Source organism: Ascaphus truei, chromosome 3 (assembly GCF_040206685.1).
Source record: "Ascaphus truei isolate aAscTru1 chromosome 3, aAscTru1.hap1, whole genome shotgun sequence".
In the NCBI taxonomy this organism is placed as follows: Eukaryota; Metazoa; Chordata; class Amphibia; order Anura; family Ascaphidae; genus Ascaphus; species Ascaphus truei.
In genome coordinates, this window is record NC_134485.1 from 428,237,934 (window position 1) to 428,248,351 (window position 10,418).

The 10,418-nt window shown below is 45.9% G+C and overlaps 1 protein-coding gene across 2 annotated transcripts in view; it reads left to right on the forward strand.

Moving 5' to 3' along the window:
• CFAP44 (cilia and flagella associated protein 44) overlaps positions 1-10,418 on the forward strand; it is a 131,836-nt gene that overhangs the window by 69,755 nt on the left and 51,663 nt on the right. The window lies entirely within an intron of this gene.

A 10,418-nucleotide genomic window follows, 5' to 3' on the forward strand; every position in this document is an offset into this window, starting at 1 on the left:
TTTGTCCCAGCGCCAAAGTGAACCAATCCCAGTGACATGTTTAAGGGGCTCTCATCTGGATAATTGATACATTTTGACCCAAATCTGACACCAATAAGTATTTGTGATTTATTTTTGAAGAGTCCAACCCCCCGTTATCTTTATTAGCTCTCTGATAAGGACCGGGTGGTTTAAAGGGAAAGAAAACACTTCCCTCTTCAGACATTCAGAAGCGCATAAGGAATTACATTGGATTAGATTATAATTATAAATAGAGAAGGACCCCTTCCCTCAGATTCTGAGCTGTAAATATAAACATTGAATTAAAAAAAATAATAATTAAAAAAAAAAAATATATATATATGCTTATACTGTACTTGGGTCATATTTTGTTTTTTTTAATTGTATGAACCACCAAGATTTAGGGGGATATTCAATATACTCCGAAGCGGCCGTTCAAGACATTTTCAGATGAAAATCCCTATAAACATCCCTCAGAACAGACCATTATTACACTAGGTTAAGGGCCTTTAACCCGTTGAAGGGTTAATAGCCAGGCGATACCCTATTCTGAGGGGATTATTACTATTAACCCCTTGTGTGATGGAAAGTGTAGCAATCAAATGAACCCAATCCCGCCCCCTCCCCCCTGTGTCGTCAGGAAGTGAAGAGGAGGAAGTCCTTCCTCTTCTGCTCCCATCACGATGTCGGCTCACTGCCCGCTGAGGTCTTGATCTCTCCTAGAAACAAGTAAAACGTCTGTGGTGGTGGGGCAGCGTCATACGGCCACCAGGGCGCCACTAAAGATGACATCTCCCCAATGTCATAGGGTATTCAAAGGGTTAAAGGCTAACGTTTAAATGAATTAATGGTTAATGGCCAGATTAAAAGACCAGTCAGAGAGTCTGAATGTTGTGGCCACTACTGCTGCCCCCGGTGCTCACGCCCCCTTACCTCCGTTCCCTGCGTCAAATGACGCCGTGTTGCCATGGCGACGCGTCAGCAGACGCCTAAATCTCGGTAAGTAATAGGTTGCAGAGGCCTCCCGCGATCCCCCGGCATTTCATTTAATGTGGGGCCTCTGCATCCAGCGCGTCCCCCTACAAAAATCTCCGGCGCCCCCCAGTTTGTGCACCGATGTTCTAAAGCAGGGCTGGCCAACTCCAGTCCTCAAGTGCCACCTTGAGTCATCATAATGACTGGGACACCTTGAGTCATCATAATGACTGGGACACCTGTGCTGAAGCAGGCATATCCTTAAAATCTGACCTGTTGGTGGCACTTGAGGACTGAGGTTGGCCACCCACAATATACAATTAATATTTATTGTGAGTGCCAAATTAATAAGCTGAATGAGTAGATCTCAAAACCACTGCTTTCTTGTCACTGAGAGAAATGGCGGCAACCAATCAGTTGGAAGAAATAAATGCACTGCTCAGTTACTCGATGCCGGCGATGACACAACCAGAAGATTTTGTGATTACCCGGGGCACTGGGGGAGTTCAGCACTACATTTCTCCTGAACAGAGGGACTCCACGGATAAAACAGAAACATCATTAAAAAAAACATCCCGGTGGATGGCGGCTTAAATATTATTAAGCATTCCTCAACCTTTTGGATGCCCCCTTACCTTAGCCACCACGTCATGGCGTCCGGCACGTCATGGCGTCCGGCACGCCAGGTGCCGGGGGCTCGCCATGTTACAAAATCCTCCACTCGATATAATAATCAGGAAACCTGGTTCAGTTCAAAAATCACCATTCTTTATTATTCTTTCTTCAATCCGCTTTCATGTAGCAAGGATACAGCATATTTAAGTATTAATCCCCGAAGAACAGGGCATTACTGGCCAATAATGCCCTGGCTGGAAGAGTTGAAGGCCCGAGGCGAAGCCGAGGGACTTTAACCCAGCCAGGGCATTATTGGGCAGTAATGCCCTGTTCTGAGGGGATTATTACTATTATAGGCTAAATGTAGGCTTATTTTTAATTTTTCATAAAAAAAGATACATTTTTGTAGTCATTGATTTTTATCGGTGTATATACCTGTGTAGGAAAAAGAAGTAAAGTAGAAGATGAGAGGGCTGAGGGGGGCCGGAGAAAGAGAGGTTTAGGGGAGGAAGAGAGGTTAAGGAGGGGCCAGAGAGAGAGAGGTTTAGGGGAGGAAGAGAGGTGAAGGAGGGGGGGAAGAGACAGGTGAAGGAGGGGGGAAGAGAGAAGTGGTGGGGGGAGGGATGAGAAGTGGTGGGGGGGAAAGGTGAGGGGGAAGAGAGAGGTGAGGAGGGGAAGAGAGAGGTGAGGAGGGGAAGAGAGGTGAGGAGGGGAAGAGAGAGGTGAGGAGGGGAAGAGAGAGGTGAGGAGGGGAAGAGAGAGGTGAGGAGGGGAAGAGAGAGGTGAGGAGGGGAAGAGAGGTGAGGAGGGGGTGAGAGGGGAAGAGAGAGGGGAAGAGAGAGGAGGGGGGGGGAAGAGAGAGGAGGGGGGGGAAGAGAGAGGAGGGGGGGAAGAGGGAGGTGCGGGGGGGAAGAGGGAGGTGCGGGGGGGGGGAAGAGGGAGGTGCGGGGGGTGGAAGAGGGAGGTGCGGGGGGTGGAAGAGGGAGGTGCGGGGGTGGAAGAGGGAGGTGCGGGGGGTGGAAGAGGGAGGTGCGGGGGGTGGAAGAGGGAGGTGAGGGGGGTGGAAGAGGGAGGTGAGGGGGGTGGAAGAGGGAGGTGAGGGGGGTGAGGGGGGGGAAGAGGGAAGTAGGGGAGGGAAGAGAGAGAGAGATGAGGGGGGAAGAGAGAGGTGAGGGGGGAAGAGAGAGGTGAGGGGGGAGAGGTGAGGGGAAAAAAGAGGGGTGAGGGGGAAAATTGGGGGGAATGGAGGGTGAGAGGTGGGCGGAGGGAAGATGTGGGAGAGAAGGGGGAGAGAAGTGGGGGGACTGTGATATTAACTACAACTAAATAAAAAGAAATACAAATGACATTACAGTAGCACAGGCAATAGATGTGGTGAGAAATCTTACTTTGTTTCAAGCAACAAAGTTAACAGTTGGGACATGGCAGCTTCTGACAGCACTAGCAGCTGTCAGAGAGGGGGGGAGATAGGGGAGGGAGGGGGAGAGAGGCTGCTTGTGCTGCCATGTTCAGTGTGCTCAGTGAGGAGGAGCAGGGCTGCTGCAGTTAAGTTTCAAACTTGCCGGGTTTTTTTCTCAGCGCTCCCTGCTTCTCTGCTTTGATGTGAGTTGGAAAGTTTTCAAAAATTCCGGGCATTACTGAATGAATAATGCCCGGAATTCTGACCAATCAGAGAGCAGGGATTTCAGTAATGCCTGGAATTTTACGGCTTTAGCCTATAATATAGTATATACTTCAGCTCAGCTCATCTTAAAGTATTTGAAGTTATTAGATGCTTCCATTCGATGTAACAAGCATCTTTAGAAAGTAGAAGGTACTAATGTATGATTAACATTGCTCCCTTCTTATACGCTCAGAACAGAGAAACATTAATCACTGTCTGCTAACTTACTCTAAATGACATACTTGTTTCTCACAAAACTAAAACACACTGATTTCTCAGAAAGATAAAGAACTAAGAAAGATATATATCCTGTCACTCTGTTTCAAGTCGCCCCTGATACTAATACATTGTATATCATTAGTTTCAAGCTGCCCATAAGAATCATTTCACGAGAAAGCATGAGCAAGTGTGTAACATTATAACCTATTGTGTGCTGAAAAAAATAAATAAAAATAAAATATAAATATATATATATATATATATGCAAATATAGCTGTATGCTCATCTGCATGTCTTAGGCAGGTCTGCAACCCCGCCTTTCCCCATTATCACTCAGCATACAGCACTTCCACTGCAGCAAGGGATTCTGGGAAATGACATGCAAATGAGCACACATTTTTAACATGGTTCCCTATATATATATATATTTCTGTATGCTCATTTGCATGTCTTAGACAGGTCTTCAACCCCGCCTTTCACCATTATCACCCAGCACTTCCACTGCAGCAAGGGATTCTGGGAAATGACATGCAAATGGGCGCAGTGTCACCTTTTGCTTCAAAACCATTTTTAAGATGTTTTCTGGCTATGCACCTTAACCCTGGCTGTGCTTAAAACTGTGACCATGCAGCAAGCTTAAGCCTATAGGGAACCATGTTAAAAATGGTTTTTTAAACGTATATATTTTTTTATTTTTCAGGAAACATGGTAACATATAAAGGGGGGGAGGGGGGTACAGAAAAAAAAGGGTTATGAGGTGGGGGGGTAGGGCGGTGGGGGGGTAGGGCGGTGGGGTAACATCCATCACTGGCTTCATGCAGGAAGCGAACATTCCATGATACTTGTTACATCCTATGCTAGGTCTAGATCTACCTAACCTTTAGTAGTTGTTTCTGGTTTCCTTACTATTTTATGGTTCCTATTGGGTTCTTCCATATGTAAGTCTCCCAGGGGTCCCATGTTGTCAGGAAGGTGTTATGTCTGTCGTGTATTAGGCTTGTAAGTCTTTCCATCGTCATTATGTAGTTTATCTTGTGCAGTACCTCGTTGATCGGGGGGGGGGGGGGGTCGTTCTGTTTCCAATGTCTTGCTATTAGAGTTTTGGCTGCGGAGAGGATCTGCGTTATCAAAAAGTCTATTTTTCTCTCAAGTCCGTCAGTCGGTTTTAGTAAGAGTATTGTTTCTATGTCCCATGTTAGCTCTACCCCTGTTATCTCTTCTATTAGGTGTCTAATTCTTCCCCAGAATAGGATGATTTTGGGGCAGGACCACCATATATGTTTAAATGTGCCTATTTGACCGCAGTTACGCCAGCACATTGGGGAGGTTAGCGGTGCATGTCATTTCCCAGAATCCCTTGCTGCAGTGGAAGTGCTGGGTGATAATGGTGAAAGGCGGGTTTGCAGACCTGTCTAAGACATGCAAATGAGCATACAGGAATATTTTCATTTGCTACTAGCTGATATATACCCGACAGAGGCAGAGGCAGAGAGAGAGAGAGCTGATTGGGGGGGACCCCGGGCGTCACACACACATTCTCCCATATATACAAACACACACTCTCTCTCTCTCTGCACACAACGGGGGGGAGAGGAAAGGCCGCGACCAGCACCACCACCACGCTCCCCCCAGCCCTGCCCATCTCCCGCTCTGCGAGACCGGGGGGCAGCGGGGACCTGAGGGGGACGTCCCTGCTCCCATCTCCCACCCCGCGGGCTGACACGGGGACCGGGGGGGGAAGCGGGGACCTGTGGGAACACAGCCCCGGGACGGCTGGGGCTCGGCCCACCGCAGCCTCCCGGCCCGGGATAGCTACCTCAGCTCTGCAGGGGGGGGGGGGGGGGCGCTGGTGTATGCGTGTTTCCCCCTTCCCCCGGTACCTGATCCAGTCTCCGTTGCCTCCGACTCATGTCGGCATCAGCACTCTCCCCTCAGGCCCTGCAACCCTCCTGGTGGCTCCTGTGACGGTGCCCCGCCCCTCCCACGCTCCTGTAGGATGAGGCTAAGGGGGGGGGGGAGGAGGCTGACACTGCTCATGTGGCGCGCTGCTTTAGCCGCGTGGCCATTTTAAGTGCAGTTGGAGGAGGAGAATGCCAAAATGCCGCCCCTCCGAAACAACTCGACAGGGGGTAAAATGCACTCGCCCCGGGCGTCCATCAGACCGTATTTGTCGAAGACTGTATATATATATATATATAAGTGACACTGTGTGCTCATTTGCATGTCATTTCCCAGAATCCCTTGCTGCAGTGGAAGTGCTGTATGCTGGGTGATAATGGGGAAAGGCGGGGTTGCAGACCTGCCTAAGACATGCAGATGAGCATACAGCTATATTTGCATATATATATATATATATATATATATATATATATATATATATATATATATATATATATATATATATATATATATATATATATATATATATATATATATAAAAAAGTATACATTACCGCATAGCAGCAAAAAGGGAGACAGCACTCAGGTGAATGAAAATAAATGTATTAAATACAGCACATAACTCCAACGTTTCGATCCCACAGGGGGATCTTCCTCAGGGTGGTGCAACAGACACAGGACAGTGAGTGACTTATATACCCCAACACCCAAGTGACATAAACATCTCCACATCATCAGAAAGCATCATCATCGGGCGACAAAACAGCTGTGCATAATACAATTTAATTAGATCATGCTCCAACTCCATGTCTGTACTCCTATTGGGGAATCCAAGTCACATGAGCAAACCCAAGCTGTCAGTGTCATTGCATGTAAACAAACTGATGCTGCATCAGCAGGCCCGGTTTTCAAGGCAACAACATGTGTGCTCAACTCTTTAAAGGCAGCAGACACCGGTGGTTGTCATGTGTACTGCACGTGTATAGATACACCACTGCAAATGTGTATGTGCTGTAGCAGTGATGAATTTACTTCTAAACAGCACCTAAGAATAACAGATACTGGCATGCGTATATCAGTAGAATCCTATGACAGATAGAACCCGCTGTAATCCCAGTCGGGTAACCCATAATAAACCTGTCGGCGTCACATGCTGCATGGATATACATAGGTTGCTAGTTAACCCCTAGTATACCAGTACTGCTAAAGACACAAAGTGCGATCAAATAAAGGAACATACTGTCTGTAGAACTACATAAATATACAATATACGGACCTGCAAAAATGTGGAATAAAGAACACCCAATACACAGTGAGGGTAAAGTGAAGAGAACCGGGAGGGGAAAATAAAATCAATGGAAGAAGCTGAACGACAAGAATATACAAGCTGTAGTAAAATATACAGTATAATAAATGCCTTTTACATAATCATTTTGAACTACGCTGATCCATGTATACTGTACATACAGTTGATGTTGAACAGTAATAATTACAAAAAATTGCAAAAAATTACAAAAAACAACCCAAGTTCATGTCCTCATTCAGGCCTTTGGGGGCCATAGAATCCAGTCTGTGAATCATCCTCGCCTCAAGCTGGAGCAAAAGCCTGTGTCTATTTCCTCCCCTGGTTGGAGTATGGGCTTGTACAACGGGCATACAACGAAAGGTGGCTAAGCTGTGCTGTTTAAGCTTAAAGTGCCTTGCCACTGGTAACAGCTTAAGATCATCAGAATTGGTGGGGTCAGCAAGGGCCTTGCGTATTGTGGAACGATGCATTGCTATTCGTTCCTTAAGCATACGCGATGTCTTGCCCACGTAAAGAAGCCCACAGGGGCATTTGATAATGTAGACTACAAATTTTGAGTCACAATTGAGAAAATCCACAATTTTAATTGGATAACCTTTATGCGGATGCATAAAAGTGTTGCCCAGCATTAAATACTGGCAATTTACACAACCTCTACACTTGTGCACCCCCGGAGCTTTTGTTAGCCAGGTCGTTTTCGCTGCATATTTATCCACTGGGTCCGCCTTTATGAGGTAATCCCCCACATTCCGACCCCGCCGATAGCAAAAGAGGGGTGGGGACTCAAAATGTTTTCCGATACGTTTATCATTCGCCAAAATGTGCCAGTTTTGCTTTATACTGCGTTGTATCTGGCTTGAGGCAGTACTATATGTTGTTACTATGTGAAACCGATCATTTTCAATGGTTGTCACCGTAGGTTTCAGTAGATCACCCCTTGTTGGTAAACGTGCTTTGGCTAATGCTTGATCAATTTCTGTCCGATCGTAGCCCCTCTCTCTGAAGCGATCTGCCATTTTCTGTAAAGCTGCTTCAACATGCGTAGGATCGCTTGTAATTCTCCGTACCCGGAGCATTTGTGAAAAGGGGAGTCCCCTCTTTAGAGGGGGAGGGTGATGACTCTGAGCGTCTAAGAGAGTATTCTTATCTGTGTCCTTTGTATGTATTCTAGTACACAATACATTATTTTCCTTGTATACCACGGTATCCAGGAACACTATATTAGTGGCACTGTACTGGTACGTGAAGCGTATGTTTGATGGTATGAGATTCACATAATGAATAAATTCCAACAGATCATGTTCGCCCCCACCCCACAGGAGGAACACATCATCGATGAATCTAGCATAATATAAAATAGACTCAGCGTATGGAGAATCATGTAGAAGGTGTGTCTGCTCATATGTGTCCATATAGATATTCGCATAAGATGGGGCCATATTAGACCCCATAGCAGTGCCCATGAGTTGGAGATAGTACGTCCGTTCGAATCTGAAGTAATTCTTATGTAATATAAGATCTATGAGAGTCATAAGGAACTCTGATGGAGGACCATCTCCTCGGCCGGTACTGTGTAGATGGCTCCTGACAGCTTCCATCCCCTCCTGGTGGGGGATGTTAGTGTACAAGCTTGACACGTCAAGTGTCACAAGCAGGACATCTGTTAAATCCAATGTTAGTGCTGACAGTTTAGTTATGAAGTCCGTAGTATCTTTAATATATGAGGACATCTGTAGGACCATAGGCTGTAGGTGAAAATCAACAAACTGTGACAGTGGGTGGCATAGTGATGACCGCGCCGAGATTATTGGTCTACCCGGCGGTGCTATGAGAGATTTATGTACCTTAGGCAAGGTGTAGAGTACAGGCATAATCGGAAAGTCAGTGGTCAAGAATTTAGCCAAATCTTCTGAGATCCAGCCATTATTTAGTCCCATTGTGATAATTGAATCCACCTCACGCTTATATACCGCTGTAGGATCTGCGGTTAGCTTTTTATAATGGTCCTGGTGGGCGAGTTGACCCAGAATCTCATTGCGGTAATAGGAGTATGGCATTATTACAATGCCTCCCCCTTTGTCCGCAGGCTTGATGATAATTTCCCTTCTGTTGTTAAGGGATCTTAATGCCAGACGCTCACTCTTGGTGAGATTGTGATAGCTAATCTGACGGTTCATAACTCGTGGTTTAGTATTTGATTCAACCAGTCCCATGAAGGTGGAAATGCTATGATTAGTAATCTGCGGATCAAAAACACTTCTGGGTCTGAATTTCTTAGTATCCGAATAGACGCTCAATCCTCTGCCAGTGGTAGCAGACTCATCTCTCTTGCAGAAAAAGTCTTTCAATTTCAGCTGACGGTGCATCCTGTATAGGTCTACTTCCCAGTCAAAGGGCTGTTGTGCGTTAGTGGGAACAAAAGAGAGCCCTTTATGGAGTACCGCCACCTCTGCCGGGGTGAGGGTATAGTCCGATAAATTAAAGATTACCGATTCTGTGTTCTTCCCCTCGCCCCTTTCGTCTTCGACTCTCGTGGTAGAGACCTTTGATTTCCAACCGCCCCTCCGGATTGGTCCCCGGCGTCTGAATCTGGTAACGGTGGTTTCTTGCCGAGATTCTGTGGTTTTGCTAAAAAAGGTTCAGTAGTGGTGTTGTCCTGGGTGTCAGATAGGTCCGTGTCACTGGTATTATATCTTGACCCTCCAAAAGCTGCCTTTCTGGATTTGGAATAGTATCTCCTTTGCCCTGGTCTACCCTGAGTGCTGTCACTAAGCCCCAAAAGCCATTTATACACTTTGCGTTCTTTATAATCAGATTTGACCTGCTTCAACTTATCCCGTTTGTATTTGATAAGGTTGGCCCTGTGTAGGTCAACTGCGGTCTGGAGTTTGTCAATCCAATTAGTTGAAGAGTCTGATTCCAGAATGTGTCCGTGTTTGTCCTTGATGTCAGCAATGTCCTGTTTAATTTTCGTTATTTCCTTCGTGGACTGTTCAATAACCAGCAGGGTCAGGTCAAAGGAGCATTTATTTAAAATGGCCACCCACTTCTTACAGAATTCCGGATCCGTGCGTCCAATCGTAGGTTGGTTTTTTATCCGAAAACCACGGGGAAGGAGTTTCTCCTTGTGGTAATGAGATAGCGTTACAGCATGAAGGTAGAAATCCACTTCTCTCTTCTTTAAACGTATTAGATCATTATAAACATCAGAGGGTTTCTCCGGTCCAAAAACAGCATCAACTGATTCTGTATAGCGTATTTTGGCTACATCTGCATCCGTGTAGCCTAATGTTTCAGAAAGGTCAGCAAATATTTCAGCTGCGTCAGCAAATTCTTCCATATCTAACAGTCCTGAGCCTCAAAGTAGTGGTATATAATCAATAATGAAAAAGCAGCTGATAAGCCGTAATGTACACACTATGGGTGCACAGTGCATAAATAGAATATGTGATAAAAAATCACTGGCACTCCAATAGAAATTCAATAATGAATAGGTGCATGTCCCATATAAATAATAAAAGTATACATTACCGCATAGCAGCAAAAAGGGAGACAGCACTCAGGTGAATGAAAATAAATGTATTAAATACAGCACATAACTCCAACGTTTCGATCCCACAGGGGGATCTTCCTCAGGGTGGTGCAACAGACACAGGACAGTGAGTGACTTATATACCCCAACACCCAAGTGACATAAACATCTCCACATCATCAGAAAGCATCATCATCGGGCGACAAAAC